At 48.0% G+C, this 20,728-nt stretch overlaps 1 protein-coding gene across 1 annotated transcript in view; it reads left to right on the top strand.

The window, feature by feature from the left end:
* Positions 1-12,945: 12,945 nt before the first annotated feature.
* Positions 12,946-20,728, top strand: part of MGA (MGA, MAX dimerization protein) — a 63,911-nt gene continuing 56,128 nt past the window's right edge. Inside the window, exon 1 of the mRNA XM_027641778.1 lies at positions 12,946-13,097. The gene's annotated coding sequence lies outside the window, so the exon portion shown is untranslated. The remainder of the gene's footprint in view (positions 13,098-20,728) is intronic.

Below are 20,728 nucleotides of genomic sequence, written 5' to 3'. Positions count from 1 at the left end.
GCCTCTTATGTGTGGCAGAGCTTGTGTGATGCTCACTAACTGTATAGGGCCACAGAAAATGTCAGCCCAGCTGAAAGCCATCTTTTTCCCTTCACCAAGAATGATTGGGCTACCTCTTGGAGGTAGAGGACATGTTTGGCCTCCCCAGATGACAGTTACTCTGCATTGCTCCAACCTTGAGACTGTGAAGGCCAAAATCTGATGGGCATGGGCTGGTGGTTCCACAGAGAGACAGACTCTGCAGCCACCGCTGTGCAGGAACCTGGGTAGAAGCCCATAGTGGGACATGCTGCATCCTACCTGGGAATGCAAACTCTCTGTGTCAGTTCCTCCTTGAAAACTGTTGTGTGCACCCATCCAGCTACTGGCAGTGCTCTCAGCGGAAGAGAGGTTTGGAGGCGGTGGGTAGAATTCAGCGGCTGAGTCAAATGTTCCAAGTACAACATAAAAGAGCCCTGGATTTCCAGCTCACCGAGAAGAAAAGGTGTACCTCATGCTTTTATTCTTCATCAGCAAACAACACGCTGCACGCCCTCTACCTGCAACTCGTGCAGAGAGGAAGAGTGATGGTAAATGGTACTAGTGCTCACCCCCCATCTGCAATGCAGGAAAAATGACTTCCAAAGCACTAAGTGGCTGATATTGTTAATATTTTAAGATTCCAGTGCCCAGTGATGTCCCTTGGATTTGTTTCAAACGATGATTTAATCCTTTCACACACAAGCTTGGACAGACCAGGTACAAATGAGGCTGTTGTGGATAGGAGAAGTGACACCAGAAGAAGAGCTAGTGAGAAAAGAGGGAGGGAAGGAGTTTTTAAAATGAGGACAGATGGGACAAGCTGTCAAGACAAAAAACAAGGGAGTCAGAAGGCAGAGATGTGCAATTTTATATATGACATCCCAGAATAGAGAAGGCATTGCCTCAGCTGGGACCAGGCAAGGGTCTGAGGTGTCGACTGGTGTGTTTTGTTAAAGGATGAGATGCTCTGGTCCAGCCCAAGTGCCCTACAACGTGTTGCTCTTAAATCACAAAGAGGCTGTACACAGCTGGCCTGGCCCTTTGTCTGCTTGGAGACAGTGCTGTGATCCTGATCCCAGGGAAGCTTCAGCCTAACAGTTCTGATTTAGGAACCAGCCTGGCACAAATTAAACAATGTGTTTCCCCCCCAGCCACCCTTTTTTTCCATCACCCTAGTACAACGGTGCAGTCTCTCCCATCCTCCCAAGCACCAGCCCTTGTCCCATCCATTGCAGTGAAATGGCCAAGGGACAGCACTTGTTTATGCTGAAGCAACTTCTCTCCCATACAGGTAAGCCTGACCACTTCCTCCTCCATCCACACCTCCCTGAGGATGGGATATGGTCTCCTTTTTAACAGAGGCTTAAGCCACTTGGGGCAGTTACCAACTCAGTTGTGAGGCAGCATGATCCCACAGTGCTTAGCAAGAGCACACCAGAAGCTCACAGTACCATCTCTGTTGTGTAGGAGTAGTAGGTGCACGAGGAGACATACCCGTCGGCTCCAGTGCCAGGGCTGACTGATGGGCCCTAGACTGTGGGCTGTGCTGGCAGGTGAGCCTGCAGATATGGGGATACTCCAGCCTGATCCAGTACCTAATCAGTGTGGAGAATTGCTGAAAGCATTCAAGGCTGATGGCTCAGCAGATGCTAGCAGTGCATGGATATACCTTGGAGCTCATGCACAGCTACCCTGGGACCAGCCACCTTCCATCTTGACCTGTGTTTGGAGGGAAGTGTTGCACTCTTGAGTCCATAAAAAACACTCTCTTGAAGTGAAATGCAATTAATTTTGAATAAACATTTGAGTCTGGCTGACCAGAGAAAGGAACAATATTTGCACATCAATATTTTCCTGATTTACATTCTGTATGTGGCTGGCAGTATTCATTCTCCCCTGATGCGCAGCAACCACCAAGTTTTGCAAGTCCTCATATTTTTTACCAGGGATTTCTGCAAGGGACCCTCAACACACAGTCCTAATTTTATTTCACACCTGTTGTGCTCCTTAAAATAGCAAGTTGTTCTACAAACACTGGATTCATGTGGATTTACATCCCATGGGTGATTGCAAACTGTGGGCAAAGCTTCCCCCTGGTTAAGGTAATTATAAGACTTTTTCCCTTCGTGGAGTCTCTGGTGTCCAATACAAGCTCATTGAATTTCCATCTGCAGTGAAGGTACCGATGTGGCACTAGTAGAGTCTGCAACATGCAGCCTGTTTTCAGAAAACTTGTAGAAACTTAATTATCCTTCAGACCTCAATCTTGCCATCGCATTTGGCTGAAATAAATCAGTGGATTCAAAAGCTATTAGGGCCAACACGTGCAGCTGGTGATCAGAGAGCCTTGTTACCATGGGAAACAGAGCTAAAAATCAGTTACTTAGTCCAAGAACAGAAAGGACCGATGGACATGGGTTTTGATTGCGTTTGTCATATAAAAGGAACTCAACGTCAGTATGAATAAGACCTCAGTCACTGCACTAAGGTCTAGCAACAAAACAAAGATGATCAACTCGTCATTTACTGATTACTCTGTGGATCCTCCAGCTTGAGGCATGCCAAGCCAACTCATTCCCAAATGCAGTTAGGTGAAATGGAACATATTTTGGTCATATATAACAGTAGGACTGAAATTAGAAGGCAGGTATTTAAGCAGCACAGAAAGTATCTACATAGCTTTTTTTCACTGGCTTCCTGTTTGTTTTCACTGGCTTAAAATAGAACTGGAAGAAATGTGTGACCCCAGGAAATAAATGGCATTTGCTGATTTAAGCTTTGCTCAGTTCAGTATAGGTTTTATGGGATGGGACTAGTTTCCAGAATAGTCTCTATAGGAGCTGGCTCTTGCCAGCCTGCAGTGTGAGGAAGCAGGAATTCGTGATGAGGAAAGAGGGCTTGCATGCATAAGCGATCTAATTGGGAGTATAATAAATATACAATGCCAGTAAAGGTGAAAAAAAGGAGGAGCTGAAAGAAATGGTGGGTCATTGGAGAGAAGCACACTCTGTACACTGCAACATGGAAGTTAGTGCTGCAAATTCAAAAGGTCGCTGCTTTCTTAATTAATATATAAGGCAACGATCCTTGCTGCTACCCTGTCATTAGCCGAGCTGCGTGGGAGACTGCTGCTGCCTCTTCACTTCCATTCTGCCAATGAATGCCTCCGCAAGAGCCACTTTTGCTTGTGCAACACGGTGCTAGCAAGAGCAGAAAGCCCTTTGGTCGCTCCCTGCTGCCTCTCATTGTTTTTTCTTTTTAAATTATCTTAAAAGAAGATAAAAATTCCCAAGATTCACATTGCTAGGTGATGTAAAGCACCATGCCTCCCCAACATCAGGTAAGGTTCAGACCTAATTAATACGTTTCCTGGTATTATTTGTCTATAGTATCTCTCCTCTTACACAAAGATACACAAAGAGGAGCAGAAATACTGTGCAGACATGTGGCTGGGCCTGCAATGAGGGACTGAGGTTTAACAACCTCTTGGTCATCATGAACCTTGTACCCAAGCTGCAGGGTGTAAGGACAAAAGAAGATGCAGAGCTGGGGCTTATAACAGGGGACCCAAATCGTGCCCCAGAACAAAGCAGGCACTTAGCTGTTGCCAGAACCTCTGCTAAGTGAAAAAAACTGTGTCAAATCCAAACTTCAAGGCTTGGCCTTCACTCAGCACACAGCTGGGGCAGTTTAAGACTCCTCTTCCCAGTATTTGTTTGCTCTCTCTCTGGTAAAATTGGGGGTCCCAGTGGCTGGGCCCAGCAGTGCTGGTGCTGCTGAAGGTAGAGAAGATAGATGATGCACAGAAAAGCATGAAGCACAGGCACATGTTTCTACCAGCACTGCTGTGGGGGTGGAAATCTCTGGCAGAGCAAACAGCCGGTGACATCTCACACTCCCTCCCCCCTGTCTGATTCACTCCAGCTTGTCTGCCAACACTCCCAATTATGCCACTGCACTTTCATTGAAGCTGATATGCTGGGCTGTACCTGAGGCAACAACTGGGCTCACTATGTGAATTCTTTCCCATATTTTCCACCTATTGATGAAGCCTCTCTGGGTCACCGTTGAAATTGCTCAGGGCTGCTGCCCTGCCAGCAGGCCAACGTTGTCTGCAGGCATCATCAGGCAAGGATCCAAATGAGAGTAACTGAATCTATTTATTTATAGCAGAAATTAACATGGCTCGATATTTCTCAGGTTTTTCTCTTAATATACTCTAGGAAATATTGCCAGTCTGCTGAGCTCTGTCAAGCTGTAGGTAGGGACCTGGAACTGAAAACGCAGTTGGCCCATGGGGATGTTATTTGGGGATTTATGCTCATGCACTCAACCATTGTCTCAGTGGAAAAGACCTCATCCCAGAGACCTCCTGCACCACAGATCTGAACAGCCCATTGATGATGTGAGTGTAAATCAGTCTGAAAGGCACCCAGATCATTGGAACTTGGTTTTCCAGCATGAAAGAAACACAACTGAGAGAAGGATGTAGTCTGTAATCTGGAAATACACCCAGTCTGCCTATATACCATGCCCTGACCTCTTCTGGGTAAAGATGGTCTGCTGGGATGACGTTGGTTTTCTTCCTTGTGCCTGTTCAGCTGCTGAAGCATTATTTAGCACTGCTGAGCCCTGATGCTGATCTCACAGCAGGGGCACTGCGCAGCAGCTCACGGAAGTCCAGGGGATGATGCCGTCACAAGGCTGGCAAGAATTCAACACTGTGCTTTACAGCTTGCCTGTTTATCAGAAATCTGTGAACGAAGAAAATCTGTACTTTTCCAGCAAGGCTCTAAACTTTCATATGAAAAAAATGAATGGATTTATTTTCTCAGTAAATATCTTACAAATTCTCTGGGCAACAGAGCGTCACTGACACTGAGCTTGGCAAATAAAGAAAAATATGTTCTCAGCTCAAGAGTAGTGAGAATGTGTGTAAAATCCTAAAGAAGACAAGGCTTTCTGTGGTCCTGCTGTGCAGTAGCAGGGTGAGGTGTATCTCTGTTTCCCCCACAACTCTTTTCCTGGACCTGCTATCACAGGTGAAAACAAGGCAACATACAACAGTGTGGTGGGAGGGCACAACATGCCTTTCTGTCAGTGCAGATGAACCCACAGACCATGGGTGACTGTTACCATGGATTCTTCCCACTTGAAACCTTGCTTGCAGGGAGGATGCTGGAAACAGGAGCCGAGATGGCCGTGCAGGCATTGGTGATGGGATCTCTCCTAAGATACCAGATGCACAGAAAAGCCTCAGGGCAGCCTGAAGTGAGCAAGCTTTTATCCTGAGGAAGTTTGGCGATCAGTTCAGTTTTGCACCCCCGGGGCCAGCTGCAGAGGGCTGGCCAGCGAGCCGGTGGTGTCTGCTTCAGCAGAGAGCCAGGAAATCTCAGAGACGGCAGTGGTGGGATAATGTGCCAGTTGGGGACATTTTGTCCTCTGTAGTATGACATTTCTGTGTCTCAGAAATGCCATTCTTCTCTCCTACAGCAGGATTTGGAGCTGCTCTAGGGAGTCATCTGACAGTAGACTTTGTCTTGATTTTTAAAATCCCTCACACTCATTGTTTATGATCTTCAGAAGTACATCCGTAAAGGCAGCTGAATGTAGGCCCTTTGGAAAGCTGAAGACAGTCATTTTTAATGACCTGTAGGTCTGTAGGAGAAAGCCTTCTGCTGCCGTGGGATTAATGGTGCTGAAAAAATCTCCCGGAGCAGTTAATTAGGGGTGAGATAAGAAAGGGTTTATTATGCCAAGGCAGAAGATGTTACAAGACACGCCCTGGCCGTGCCTGAGATGTTACATTTTATAATACCATCCATCCAATCCCAGATGTGTCCACCCTGTGGCCTTTACTCTGGTCTGCCCCGGGTCCACCCCCTTAAAATGGGTCTGGGGTGTATTTTGGGACCCCCTATTCATCCCATCTTTGTCTTCATCAGAGCACAAAGGGTACGTAGTTACCTAATTCTTGACCGTATTCTGTGGTTTAGGCCCTGATATGCTGTTCTGCCAACGATCTAGGCCTTGCCTTGACAAAAGACTAAACATTTCTGCTAGATTCAGGGGTAGGACTGATATAGGGAGCATAGAATGGGGTAAAAGGGTTGAAGAATGTGTAAACAAGGGTGCTACAGGGAAAGGGATGCAAGGGATGCTGCTTTTAGAGTCTATTTCCACTACTTATAAAACTTACAAGTATTAGAAAAATAAAAAACCATTAGGGGCTTAAGGCATCACTTCCCAGAAGGTCCTGTTTCCCTTGCAGCTCTCATTCCAGCCTGCCTGCCTGCTCAGCCATGAAATCCTATTTTGCATCCCACAAATGCAATTTCAATACCTCTCTTCGACCACACTCTCCTTCCTGTCCTTAACCCAAATAGGATAGAGAGCAGCCATCCTGCCTGACTTGCAGCAGCCTCTGATCCCTGGCAGCACTGCCACCCACGAGGATACTGTGTGTGCCCAGCTGGATCCTTCACCTTGTTGACAAATTTAGGACCTTTGCCACCATGCCACTGAACTGTCCTGTGAGTCTAATGCAGCAGGCACACTCCTTCAGACAGCCTGAGCGCTCTACTCTGCTTAGTGGCCTTGCTGGTGAACAGTAAAGAGTAATCTTGCTTATGTTTCTGAATGTATATTTTAATGTGATTCAGCTGGTGAGAGGGAGTAGTAGATTGCTGAGGGAGAGAAAATTCTGTTCTCTGGCTCCATGCAGTCTGACAGTTCGGAGATTTTTCTTGGCCAGACTTTAATTCTGTGCCTCCTGCAAAACTGCAGGAAGCAACTAAAATTTGGCCCCAAACTAGTAATTTTTGCTTTGCATTGACATTCAGTGTGCAAAACCTGATGAGATTTCTGGGTGTACAGTTGGTGAGCTGCCCTGTGAAGAAGGCTTGGGAGAGATGCAGAAACACCTTCAAGTGACAGCTCTCAGTCTGTACAGAGTTCGTTGCTTGTTTGCTCCCTAGGCTGCTTATGCAGTTTTGTGATGTGGTTACATTGTTTATCAGCAGCATCTATGAAGAAAGTGCTTTGTGTGTTTGATGATTGCCTTGTCTGTGCCATTTTTATAGTTTCTCTTGATGCATTTCAGTGAAATACATAATATGTACATAACATTATTGGCTTTAAGTGGACACCTTAGCATGTCCTTGCTTTAGATAAGGATGCTGCATTCATAGTGAATGTACTGTCCTGACAGTACCTCATCACCTTGCATTGGGGAGTTTTGGCTGAAGCCTTGCTGGGACATGGGCTATGGGAATGCACCTACTGCTCACAGGCTGCCCAAGGGCTGCCAGTTCCCAGGCCTAGTGAGGAGCTTGACTGCCCCAAATGGGTACAGCATAAGCAGTGGGCAACTGCTTTGGCCTTTGAACATGCTCTGCCTGCATTGTTCCCTAATGAAGCTGTAGCTTTTGAGCAAGTTTCCTTGCCTCAGGCCAGACTGTGAGGGCTGGTGCTCTGCTGCCAGGTGCCTGGGTTGTGTGTCTGAGTTGCTGTCTGCCTCAGGAGATTTGTTCTTCCTTTGTGTTAGCCTCAGAGGAGGACATGGATAGCAGACAAGTGCTTAGGACAACGAGTTGCTCTGTGTGGCAAAACTGCCCATCTTGCTGCTTAGCTCTGTCAGGGCAGCACTGCTGAGGCTGGAAGACAGGGAAGGTGAGAGGGTGCCCCCACGAACAAGTGGGACAGCTGATGCCTTGGGCTCTCCTTGCCTGTTGTTGTTCACTCAGACACCCTTCAGAAGGCCAAAAATGTTGCAAATGTGTGGAAGCCTCTAGATAGTCTGCAATGGTCTAAAAATGGTTTCCAACCCATCCAGCAAAACTGTGCCCCCACTACTTCCCCTCTAAGGAATGTACCATTCCCTTTCCCCTACTCTGCTCTCTCCCTTTTTGTCCTCCCTGTTAGCCCCAGGGTAGGCCTCTTGCTTTGGGGAAGGGCCAAAGCCTTGGCCCCAGTGTGCCAGTGGCAGCCTGGGCTGCAGGGGCAGAGCTCTGCTCCTTGCAGGAGGGATGAGCTGTGCCTGCTTCATGTCTCCTTGCATCGGGAGAGGCTGCAGGGCACGGACAGAGTCTGTCTGTTAGATCTTTAGTATCGTTTGGGGCTCTCAAAGCTGCTTGAAATTAGGATGTTGCAGCATGAGAACTACTATCTCCACATATCTGAGAAATCACCAGCACTTCCAGTTTAAAGGAAAATAATTCTAGGAGCCAGCAAGCATCTTGGGCGCTGTCGGGAAGGTCAGGCAGGAGCGCTGGCATCGGGTGCCTCCACGCCGCAGCTTCTTTCGCACTGCTGCTGGCAGAGGCGTGCAAGGGGTTCTCAGCTTGTGCTTCCTGCCGGGGCTCCGGGGCAGCTCCCGCTCCCGTGGGTCGCGAGCGTTTGTTGTTTGGGTTCCCGCGGCTTGTGCGCTGTGGCGGAGGAGCCCTGGGCCGCGCTGGATGGAGGCACCGCGCCCGCCATCCGCTCGCCCGCGCGGGGGGACCCTGCGGAGGCCGGGGCCGAGCGCAGCCCCGCGCCCCCCTCCCAGCACACTTACAGGCAGGTTTGTCCCCCAGCCCCCGCCCCCGTTTATTAACGGGACTCGGGTCGATGCCGCTGCTATAGCGATCTGCCCCCGTGAGCTGCGCCGGCAGCCGCCGTCCTTTGAGCTTTGGTCTGGGAAGAGTTTAACCCCTCGCGTCTGGGATCGCCCGTCACCGCAGGGAAGAGGCAGCCCAAGGCCTGGGCACGGCGGGGTTGCGTATTCGGGCAGCGAAGGGTTTGTTAGGCTGCGGTCCCTTCGGATGGGGAAAAGGAAGGAAAAAAGTCTGGCCTCGGCAAGGCTCGTGGCAGCACAAGAGCCAAACCTGCGGCGAACAAAGCGGCTGGGAGAGACAGCGAGGCTGGGAGAGCTCTGCCGGCATGGCCGCGGCTGCTCCCTCCGGGGAGCAATGGTCTTTGGCCAGATCCCAAAGGTAGCTTGTGCCCGTTAGGAACTTGCCCACAGCAGGGAAGCCAAGTCGCGGCGTCTCATCACTGATGCATTCCCAGGAGGTTTCTGCCTTTAAATACCGTGCCCGGAGCGAACTGCGGAGAGACGTGCCGGAGCCAGCAGCTCCCTTGCTGTGGGTGCTGCCACAGGTCTCCTTGTAGAAAGATTGAGGATGAGAGGCTGAAGTGCATCCCTGTTTCAGCCCTGCTTTCTTTGGGCTGAGGAGGGCAATGGTTTGGGAATTCAGAGGTCGCAACTGTCCCTGGTCCATGTGGAGGGAAGCTGGGACAAGAAAATCCCCGTAGAGAAGAGGACTTGGCCACCTTGCAGTCTTCTGTAAAGGAGAAACCAGGAGCCCAGACTCGGAAGCACAGACTCCCACTTGTGTCTAGAGATAGAGGAGGCCTCACCATCACTGACCAGAAAGACACAGGAAAGAAGGCTGCAAGTGGGGAGCAGTCTGGAGACCTCAGGTAGTTCTTGCAGGGCTTTATCACATCTGAGAAACAAAACGAGCAATAAAGCTAGGAGCAGACCTTATACTTTGCCTGCCATTTTTCCTTGTAGAATAACTTAAGAAAACATGGACAGGCTTTTCTCCCAACCTTACCTCTCCAGCCCCAGTGCCTGATTCCTGGCCTCAGGCTTTGGAAAGAAGAACATTTCTTGATGTACAGTTACACTGCTACCTTTACAGCTCTGGTCCTGGTTATAAAGGGAAGGTTCAGGCTTAAATTGTGAAGAGGATGGACAATAGCAGTGGCTGCAAGTGTAACCAAGACAACTGATCTTTATTAAACTTTTCCCAACAAAAACAACATTAGGGAAACTCTTAGAAAGCAACAATCATCAATGAACCCTTCCACGTATTCAGATGAGAAAGTCCTTATTTGGGATGCAAAATTCACGCTAGGAAGCTAGTAAATGCCAGCTTCACAATTATCTCAGCAATCTTTATCTGGCTCCCATGTGTCTAATGCTGAATTAATGAAAAATTTACACATTATTTTCTTCATATGATCCTGACTCACTCAGTGCCCAGGAAGTTGCATCCTTAGTCCTGACATTTTGCAGACTTTGAATGATTGATTAAAGCATTTAAATAACATACTTCAAACAGAAGGGTGGTGGTGGTTGTTAAATATAATTATGGTTGTTTAAATGTAATTATTTTTACATTTTGACTAATTATAAATGGATATTATTATTGGAAGAACAAAATTTGTTTATCGGGGTTTGAATTCTGCAGTCATCAGGAACAAACACAGCAGGTAATGAGTTTGGCAATAAAATGCCAGCCTTCAGTATAGACCAGATTTAGCACCACCCTTTCTCTTTGTATCACACTTCCTTCCTCCCACGAGCTCAACCCACTCAAAACCTGTATAATTTCTTCCTATAAAAGGATGTGCCTGTTCTGCTCAGTTTTCTAAAACCTTTATTTCCTAAATATGCTCCTCAATAGGAACACTCATATTGGATTTGGAGGCCAATTTTATCACTAGGATGGGTGGGGATGGAAGAACTGAAAAGGTTGGGGTTGTTTGACTTACTGTGAAGGGGAGAGGCCCACAGTGAACAATCTGTGAACAGGAGAGTGGAGAGAAGTGGGATAGTGAGTGGGAGCCTCTGGGTAAACTGATGTTGTAGAAGAGCAGTGTGGTCCCTGGGCAAACACGCCCATGGAGGAACAGGTACTGACTGTTCTTCCTCCAGTTTCCCTTTTTAAATATTTTATTCAGAAGGAAAGGAGTGGGGGAGGAGGATTATTCTTTTCTTCACTTATTTAAACTCCCTGAATCTCTAATGAACAAAACTCACCCTTAAAAAAACCCCCAAACCCTCCAAAGAGTAGCCAACAAACAGAATAATTTTTCTGCAAAATCTCACCATGTAATAAGGGTATTTCTGCATATCTTCAAATGATATGCACATTTTCAAAATTAAGATTTCCAAATCTGACTTGCATAGGAATTTATGTAGCAGAGTAGTCATGAAATCTGCTTCTCCCAGATAAAGGATGGTTTTTGCACTTAGAGACCAAAACAAAATCTTATCAATTTTTTTATTCATTTAAGCTGTATCACGCAGTTGGCTCATTTCTCTGAAATTCACAAACACCATCAGGTTTCCTTTAAAACTGCTCCAGTGCAAGTGTCTTTTCCCCCTGAGAAATTATCAATGACCTACTTCCCCTCCATGTGTTATTTTTCATCTGTCCAAAGCTCCAGCATCTTTGATTGCCTTGGCATTACTTCTTTATCCTTTCCTGGGTTTGCAACATCATCACATTTAGTGTCAAATGGTAAATTTTATTTGTCTGATGTTTTCTCTGCTTGGCCTGTTAACTGGGAATTGGGCACCACATCCCTTATAGTAGCAGGAATTTCAAAGAAACCATCTCTTCATCTGCTTAGGAACTCCAAAAAGATGGGACCTAGGCCCACCAGTGCCTTCTGCGCTGACACCCAAACTCTTCCAGACTTTGGCCCTAAGACTGAAAAAGCCCAACAAAGATTATGCACTGGTTAATACATTTGTAACCTTTGTATATAGAGTCCTCAAAAATACTTATCTAAGATGTGAGAGATGATATTTTTTAGCTTCTCAGTGATCTGGGAACCAACCACTCAAATCAGGATCAATTCAAATGGAAGTTTAATTTTACAAAAGTATAAATTTATGCCTAATTAGGCACATCCCTTTTTACATTCCTTGTGGACTTCCTAGCCATAGTGACACGTTCTCAGTAGCATTACCATGCCTGGGGAATGCTGATTGCTGCCATGACTGAGCACCTTTTGAAGCCAAGATCTCCAACACAGAAATTTCAGCCTAGGGCTACAGTATGGTGCTGTTTACCATCACCTTTTGTCTACATTTTTAATTAGGTTCCATTCCATCTGATCTGCCTGATCAACCTGAAATTATTTTTCAAGACTGCACAAGAGGCCCAGCCTTCATCATTGACATAGTTACAGCCTCAGTTGGTTACAATTGCCATTTAATTCATCTAGGCTCACCTACCTGTACATGCCCATGCTGCCCAGAGCTCAGGAGGGGTTGTTTACATATTTCTTTTTAACTTCAACATTTGTTAAATTATTTCACTGTGTGCCCAGTATAGACTTTCCAGATACTAATCACCAGAATCACCTTTTACCTGAGCCATGCAGGTCTTTTAAATTTAGAGGCATTAGTGAATACATCCCCATGCTGGAGGGCCACAGAGCCTTTATTTAACTCTTGCAGCTCATACATAACCTCAGGTAGTTTCCAGGTAACTCGGAAATTACTGAGAGCGCAGTCCGTGGGGGTTCAACAACCATGCTTGTCCCGAGCGCCCCGCAGGAGCCTTGCAGCAGCACCCACAACGTGCGGAGATGCTCGTGAACTGCGGAACCACGCCGTCGGCGTTCGGTCGGAGCTCCGGATGCCGCCAGAACATCGCACCCCGCCGCACACGAGCGCCTGTCCCGTGACAAATGCCGTGACAAACGCCGCCGGGCGGAGGGCGGGGCCGGGGCCGCGGGAGGAGCGTGCCCGCAGGGACCGCAAGGACCGCGCCGCCCCCGTCATCCCGCGCCCGCCGCGGCCGCGGGAACGCGCCCGGTGTCCGGCCGCCCCTCGGGGAGGGCGCGCGCCCGCCACCGCCAGCGGAAGCGCTGCTGCGCGGCCCCACGCGCGAGCGGCGTGTTCTCCCTCGCGCACGGGCAGGGGAGGAGCGGGAAGGGCGTGGCCCAGCGGCGCCGGGGAGCGGAACTGCGTCGGCGGGCGGGCCCGGCCAATCGGCAGCGCGCCGCTGGCGGGGCGTCGCGAGGCAGCCGAACCGCGCGGCCGCCGCCGCCACCGCCCTCCTGTTCCCCCCCCCCCGCCCGGCTCTCCGGCCGCGCGGCTGCGCTCCGGTACCGACCTCGCGGCGGCCTCTCCCCACGGGGGGGAGGAAGGAGCACAGGGAACGTGCGCGGCCCACGTGACGGGCCGCGGCGGCCAATGAGGACAGCAGGAGGTCGCGCGTGGCGGGCGAGGCCCGCGTGGGCTGGGGCGGTGCCGGGCAGCGCGCGGAGCCGGCGGCGCGCGGAGCCAGGTAAGAGCCGCCTCCTTCCCCCTCGCAAGTTTTTCACTCGAGGTGGTGCGAGGCGTGCGCGCATCACGTGAGCGCGGCGGCCGCCCAATCACGCGCCCGCGCGCGCTGCCTCTCCGCGCGGCCGCCGCCGCGTTTGAGGCGCGGGGGCCGCGCGCGGAGCGGGGCGGGAGCAGCGGCCGCGCGCTCTCCTCGCGCGCCCCCGCGCCGCTCCTCCCGGGGCCGCGGACGGGCGAGACCCGGGGGCGCGGGCAATGGGCAGCGGGCGGCGGTCACCTGACCGGCGTGGGGGTTAACAGCGACCGAGCGGCCCCGCGGCATCCGGGCTCTCCGGCCGGCAAGGGTCGGGTGAGGCCCGGCCCCGGGCAACTGCCGCTGCTCCCAGAGCCATCGCGCTCCGAGGAACTGTACCCTGGTGGGGGCGTGGCCGGCGCCACCCGCGAGGCGGGGCTGGGCTGCCGGGAGAGCCTTTCCCGGGAGCGGCCGCGGTGCCCCTCGGGTGCCCCAGGACGGCGGGCAGGGGCGGGGCGGGCAGCGCGCGTGCGCCCCGGCACGTCGCAGGGGGCAGCGGCTGTTGGTGCCCTTTGGAGCCGCCCCCGGGTAAACTCCTCGTCCTGAGCTGATGTGGAGCTTAAAAGGCGGCTGAAACGCAAAGGCCAGCTCAGGGAGTAGGCTGAGCCCGGGGAGATAAGTAGCTTCTCATAACGTGGCTGGAGCTTCTTGCGTGACTTCTTAAGATGTCAAATCTTACACAACAGTCATGCTGCCTCACTCCCAGTGGGAACTGTCTGAATTCACAGGCCGTCTGTAATCACACGTGATGGAACAGGCTAAAGCCCCAAAGATTTGAAGTTGCTGCAGACTGAAAAGCAGAGGTTGTGTAAAGAAGAGGGCAGGCTCTGATGCTTTGGTCTTGTCACTTCCAGGTGTTCTGTCCAGTGCAGCCTCAGCACCCTTTTAGTGCCCTCACCCTTTCAGTGCCTTGTGAGTTTGTACTGAGGACTGGAAAGGGAAATTGATTTTACTTGAAAAGTGTTACTGTGGGTGACCATTTTTGTGCCTATGTGGGAAGAAACATAGTTCTTAGGCCTGCCAGAGATGGGCAGTGTTTGTTCATTTCTATGTTCCATCTGGCAGCAGTTGGGTGTTAACCACACCTCCTGCTGGCTCAGTGTTGGTGCAGTGCTGTTGTGCCTGCCATGGGAGGCAAATGTGCAACTGGAGGAAACCAACCTTAGTCCCACTTGTAAATAAACTTGTGTGATCACCTACCAGAAAACAAAAATTGAAATTCTTTCTCTTTAAGATTATGTCATTTCTTCATTTACACGCAAATCCACTAGATCATTTCTGAAGTATGCAGTTGTGTGTGTTGGCTTTTCCAAATGTAATTTTCTGAGAAATGGGAAGTCAAAGACGCTCTTCTTAGAGGGCAGTGAAATAGATCTCTGCCCAGAGGAGTGAGAAAGAGTTCTACTCTAAGAGGAGGCTGTTTTTTGGCTGCTCTTTCATACATGGCAGAGGATCTACTAAAAAAATTCAACCATGGCATGTGTATAGAGAACAGTGCCATTAGCTGTGGCACCAGCAAGGCTTACTTGGTGTCTTTTTCTTCCGTAATTAAGGATGTGTTGTGATGTGTGTTTGCTTTTTTTCTTCTTTAAGGCTGGGTGACCTTAGAATAAAGAATCAAGTTATGGTGGTGGAGTTGCTCTTCTCGCTCCACAGAAAGATGGAATACGCTTTCACTGTTTGATTTTGGCTGGTTTTAGTACCTGTGATAAATCCTTAAAATATCTTTTGCTGAACTGGATAAGGAAGAATGCAATGAAAATTATATGTGTGAAAAGGCTGATGAAGGCTTGTTATGAGAAGAAAGCAACCCAAAGACAGTGGGTTTTGTTTTTTGGGGTTTTGTTTGTTTGTTTGTTTTCTGTCTTCTTTTTAAGATTAAGCCCAAACCAGAAAGGCAGCAAGGGATGTGAACAGCCTAAAAGACAGAAAATGAATGTGGTAGTCACCTATCTACAATGAAAATCCATTCATTGCTACAGTCACTATCTTAAGGAAAAGCCAGTTTGGAGAATGACAAGATTGTGAGCCAATTACTGTTAAGTACTTCTGATGATGGAATTGTGCTGTTTTGCTCACTCATGTAGTACAGTGCTTTCTGCTAATACAGTGTCGTCTGCCTACCACAGGGTAAGGCAATTTATAATGAATATGGATATAAACCTGGAACATGTCACCAACAGTCTGGACTTCATTTGGCATCACTCTCCTTTTTACCATAACTAAAAAGGGGAATACAGATTCTTTGGTAGTTCTAACTTGATGAGCCATTAGTGACTCTGTAGCAATGACAATTGCTATAAAATAGCTGGAGATGAGTAGGATAGTCCTGAGCTCAGGGGAGGGCTTTTTATATGCCTCTTTTTTTATTTTTTCTATGACACGGACGAGATTCCCAGCTGAAGATTCACATATGTGATAGATGTTCCTCATGATGGCCATAAAGGCCAAAATCCATCAAAATGATGCTATTTCTGCTGATTATGGCTTGTTTCTGCCAGTGTTGGGTGGCAAAAAGCATAAAACATTGCTTTATTATTTTGTTTCATAATTTTTGGTAGTTGAAATAATAGTATATTGAAAAAATACAGCATTCATTGAATGTATGAGTAATGGGCATATCATCGACTGATAGAATATGGAAAGGAATGTAAAATACATTAGGTTAAAGGTAGCATGTTGTATACAGATTAAAAAAGAGCATTTATTTCTGGTGAATGCTGGCTTTTCTCTCTGCCCTCTCACCAGTGGTTCATACTTCATATAATCACAAAATCATTTAGATTGGAAAAGGCCTTCAAGATCATCAAGTCCAAACTTTGACCTATCACCACCTTGCCAACCAGACCATGGCACTAAGTGCCACATCCATTTGTGTGTTTCCATTTTGTAATCTTCAGTGTTTGGGAAGTGTTTCCCAAAAGTTTGGGTAACTCTTGATAGGTGCAGAATATTGTGCACTGTACATTGCAGGATTAATGCTGTTTAACAAACTCTTGACTTTATAGGGGGCTTAATGTTCAGACTCTTGGAGAGGTGAAGCAGGTTTTTCTCCCTCCCCTCCCAGGTATGTGCCCTGTTCCTCCAATAGCAGCTGCTGCTTTTGCAGGCATGTAGCTCTCAGTGAAGCACTTTTTGAACTACACCTATTTGTCCTGCAATAGTCGGGGCTCTGAGTGTTAAGTGAATTTGTTTTTGTATAAAGCAGTGCTCTGGGCTGAAATCTGGTGATGCACAAGCTGTGCTGTACTTGCTGTGGGGATAAGCACTTTCTGTCTGCAGCTGGAGCATGTGTTTCAGCTCAGCATGTTTGTATCAGCAAGAAAAGTTAAATCTGAAAAAAAAAAATCATTTTTCCCCCCTACAGCAGTCCATTTCTTGCAATAATTTTTTTCTTAATCTCACTTTTTTTGCCAGATTGTACTGACACTTACATCTTTAATCTTCTTGTCACTGAATTATACTTCATCACTATAGCTAAAGGAACAACTTAAGCTGGTTTTCTATCATAAATAACATTATGTAAACTTTTTTTAAAGTATGTTGGGACTGGGATTCTGTTGCCTAAGGACAGAGGTCTGGAGCTATCATAGATGCTGCAGGTTGTTAGAGATGTTTCTGTAGAACAAACATTCAATTCTAGGAGACCAATGCTTGCCTAGAGAAGCAGTTGGAGGCCAGTGGGGCTGGATATGGCATAGGAAATGGGACTAGATGACTTTCTACATGCAAGTTTAGTCCAACCCAGAGTTTCCGAATTAACAGGGTGCTATTGTTGATCATTCTCCAAAGTGGCAAAACATTGTCTAAAGAAAGCAGGGTTTTGTATTTTAACTCTTCTAGTGTGCACATTGCACAATACTTCTGACTGTAACATCACTAGATTTTCAGGTCTTTAAATGTTTGTGGATTTGGGGTTTTTTTTTGTTTTTTTAAAGGCTAAAAATTGGGATTTTGTAAGGTTGCTAGGGCTGCCAGGTCATAGTTAGTAATAAACTTCTAGACTGCTGTAATAAGCTACTGACTGCTGCTTTGGGTGTGTAACACTGGCAGAGTTCATTTTGATAGCTGTTGTTTTCAGCTAGCGAGTGTAGTTTCAGCTAGTGCTCAGTTTTAGCTAGTGAATTTGAGAGCTGAAAGCCTTATTTATACTCCAGTAATGCTCCTGCAGTAGTGCCTTTCAAAGTATACAGTGTGTTTACTGTCGTGTATCTATTTGTGTAGCAATCTTTGTATTTGAACTGAAAAGGGGATTGCTAACAAAAAATGTAATAGACACTTCTTTCGTGTTTTCCACAAGTTGGCAGCTATTCTGTTTTGTGTAACTATGGCTACAAGGTATGTTGCTCTCACACATAGATATCTTTAGCAAAGCGTTGTTACCCTCCAGCTTGTGATTTGTTACTGAATCTTTACTGATTTTTATTTGGACATATGTTAGACATAACAGTGGCTGAAGAACGCACTTTGTTGCTGCAGCTCCAGCTAGCAATCTCTAGTCTGCAGGGTGGTGAAAGTTACAGTCTCTGTGTTACTTGTAGCGTGTAGGCCTGAACTCGTGCTTTATGCTTGTAGGCGTTACTGAGAGGGGTGTGATTCACTGCAGACTGAAAGGCAGTTTGTAAAGACTGTAGTTCATACTTTCAAGGTGCTGCAAAGCCCGGAATATGTCTGGAAGAAGCATTTTGGAGAAGAGTGTACTTCTTGGTAGTGAACTACAGGCTGGGGACAGAGTGGCTGGAGAGCAGAAAGGGACCTGGGAGTTTGGATTGACAGGCAGCTGAACATGAGCCAGCAATGTGCCCAGATGGCCAAGAAGGCCAATGGCATCCTGGCCTGTATCAGGAACAGTGTGGCCAACAGGACCAGGGAAGTGATTCTTTCCCTGTATTCAGTGCTGGTGAGGCCACACCTCGAGTTCTATGTCCAGTTCTGGATATTGAGGTGCTGGAGCAGGTCTGGAGAAGAGCAATGAGGCTGGTGAAGGGACTTGAGCACAAGTCCTATGAGGAGAAGTTGAGGGAGCTGGGGCTGTTTAGTCTGGATCACTCTCTACAACTACTTGAAAGGAGGTTGTAGACAGATGGGCGTTGGTCTCTTCTTCCAGGAAACCAGCAGTAGGACAAGAGGGCATGATCTTAAGCTCTGCCAAGGGAAGTTTAGGTTGGATATGAGGAAGAAATTTTTTACAGACAGAGTAATCAGACATTGGAATGGGCTGCCCAGGGAGGTGGTGGATTCACTGTCCCTGGAGGTTTTTAAGGTGAGACTGGATGTGGCACTTAGTGCCATGGTCTAGTAACCACAGTGGTGTTGGGTCGAGGGTTGGACTTGATGATCTTGGAGGTCTTTTCCAACCTGGTTGATTCTATGATTCTACAATTTCAAATACAGCCATCACATTATTGGCTAGTATGAGGTAACTCTCCCTGATCATGGAGGACAGTGTTCAGTAGGTGCAAACCAGTTAATTTCTGTGCTACCAATCGGTGTTCTACTGATGTAAATGGGATGTAGTTCTTTATTGCAGTATTCTTCTTTCTTGTCAGCTCTAAGCTGCTTAGAACTGGGTTACTTAAGCTGTGGCAATCTACAGTACTGCTGTGACTTCTACTGGTTAATCTGTTCTCTTGATAAACTGGGATTCTGCTTTTGCTGCAGGCAAGCATTTCTACCTGCCTTAGGTAAAATTGTAGCAGAATCTCTGGCAATGTCAACAGTCTCTGGTTTCTTTCTTTTATCATCACTGTAGCATGTGGCTTGTGGGCAGTGTCTGCTCTTCCGGTCTTTGTCTGCTCTTAGTCATACAAATGGCCCTCTTGCTGAAGAAGAGAAGACTTGTTTCTGTATTGTCACTGTTCAGAAACATTTTGGGTAATACAAAATAGTGTCTGTACCCTGTGGCCCTAAAACTTGATGACTGCTATACTGAATATGTGATTGCTGTAGGTATAAAATGACTATTCCTGCAATTGGTGTAATTATTTCTGACTGGATTTGTTAAGGGAAAACCACTGTGCTGGGTCCAACAGCTTGAGGCTGCTGCAGCTCCACGCCCCCAGTTGTAAGGCTGAAAATGTATTCCTGGTGGGTACAAGCACATAGAGCACATGCACACATGGCATTTACATGAAAACATGTCTGGCCACACCAGTCAGGCAGACACACAGATACTTAGAGGAACACAGCAAAGACAGCCTTATCTTGCTCCCTTCCCTGTCTGAGCAAAAGAAGATCACATACATTTACACATACATAGATAAACATATAGATATATCTATATCTATATGTACTGAGAAGATACCCTCCAGCAGCTGACCTTGGACACCAGCAGTTGGTTCCAGGATCCCAGATTCCCTGAGGCCATACTACTGTTCCCAGCACTGGCACATGCTGTCTTGTCTCTTGGCTGGCTGAGACTGCCCTGGTTACCTGGTGTCCAACACCCCTCCACCCACACGGCCTTGCCCTTTAGAGAGACATAAGTGTGCATGCACATGCAGAGCTGGTGGTACTCCCCTGGTCCTCCATACAGACCTTTGTTACTGTTTTGGTGCACATTTCTCAAGTGTCTAAGAAATGTATTTCATTTAGTTATGTGCTTCTGAGATGATTTCCTATAGCATAAACCTGTGTTTCCAAGATACCTTCAAAGGGGTGTTGGCCTTTTGTAACGTTGCTTTTCTTTTGCCTGTTTTCAAATCAGGCAAAAAAAAACAAATTGAGGAGCAGCCCTGTCAAAGTTACAGTTTGTGGTAGGCAGCAGTCAGTGCAAAATTTGGATCACCAGGTTAGTCTGGACCTTGGTGTTGCCCTAATAACTCTGATGTCTTGACTTTCTGGCACCACTATGCTTACACAGTACTTACACAGACTATGCAGGTCTCTTTCCTTAATGGATCCATAATGGATGCAGTATTGTAAAATAAATATCTTTAGTGGAAGAGGAGATAGAGGACTTCATGGAGGTGTTTTACCTGCAGCCGTGATGCATTTTGGTGTGAATTCTCTTAACATTCAGAATTCTGGTTTAGTGGGCTTATGCTCAGAAATGCCTGATTTATAACATGTAGTTTCCATGATGTATGTGAGGCCTGCCAGTCTGAGCATCGGGGTGGGCCCTGCTCGGTGGGGTGCTGAGTTCGGGGGGGCTTTGTCGGAGTCGTGCCTGGGCCGCTCGTTCATCAGCGAGTCTGTGGCTCTGCACAGGGCCCAGTGTGACAGGGCTGTGTCAGCCCTCTGACGGTCAGGGTGGTGCAGGGTCAGATTCTGTCCCTAGCCTTGGCGGGTCAGTGGGAACTTTGCCAGAGGGAGGGAGACCATCGCTGCCTCCGGCTTCAGCATTGCTTCCTCGACTGAGGGTTTCCCGGGGAAGAGGCCAGTTGCCGTCGGCGGCAACGCTGCCGAGTGCGGGCAGGCGAGGTGCGCCTTCTCTGCGCCGCGGAGAGCGGTTCTGCTTTCCCGGAGGAGGCGGCCCCTGCCCTGGCAATGGGGATGGCTGGGCGGTGCCGCCGGGGCTTGCGGGGCAGAGCGCGCCCGCTGGGGGGCGCTGTGTGCCCAGT

Source organism: Corapipo altera, unplaced genomic scaffold, assembly GCF_003945725.1.
Source record: "Corapipo altera isolate COAL_440 unplaced genomic scaffold, ASM394572v1 23b, whole genome shotgun sequence".
NCBI classification, from domain to species: domain Eukaryota; kingdom Metazoa; phylum Chordata; class Aves; order Passeriformes; family Pipridae; genus Corapipo; species Corapipo altera.
This window is presented reverse-complemented; position numbering and strand designations above follow the sequence as displayed.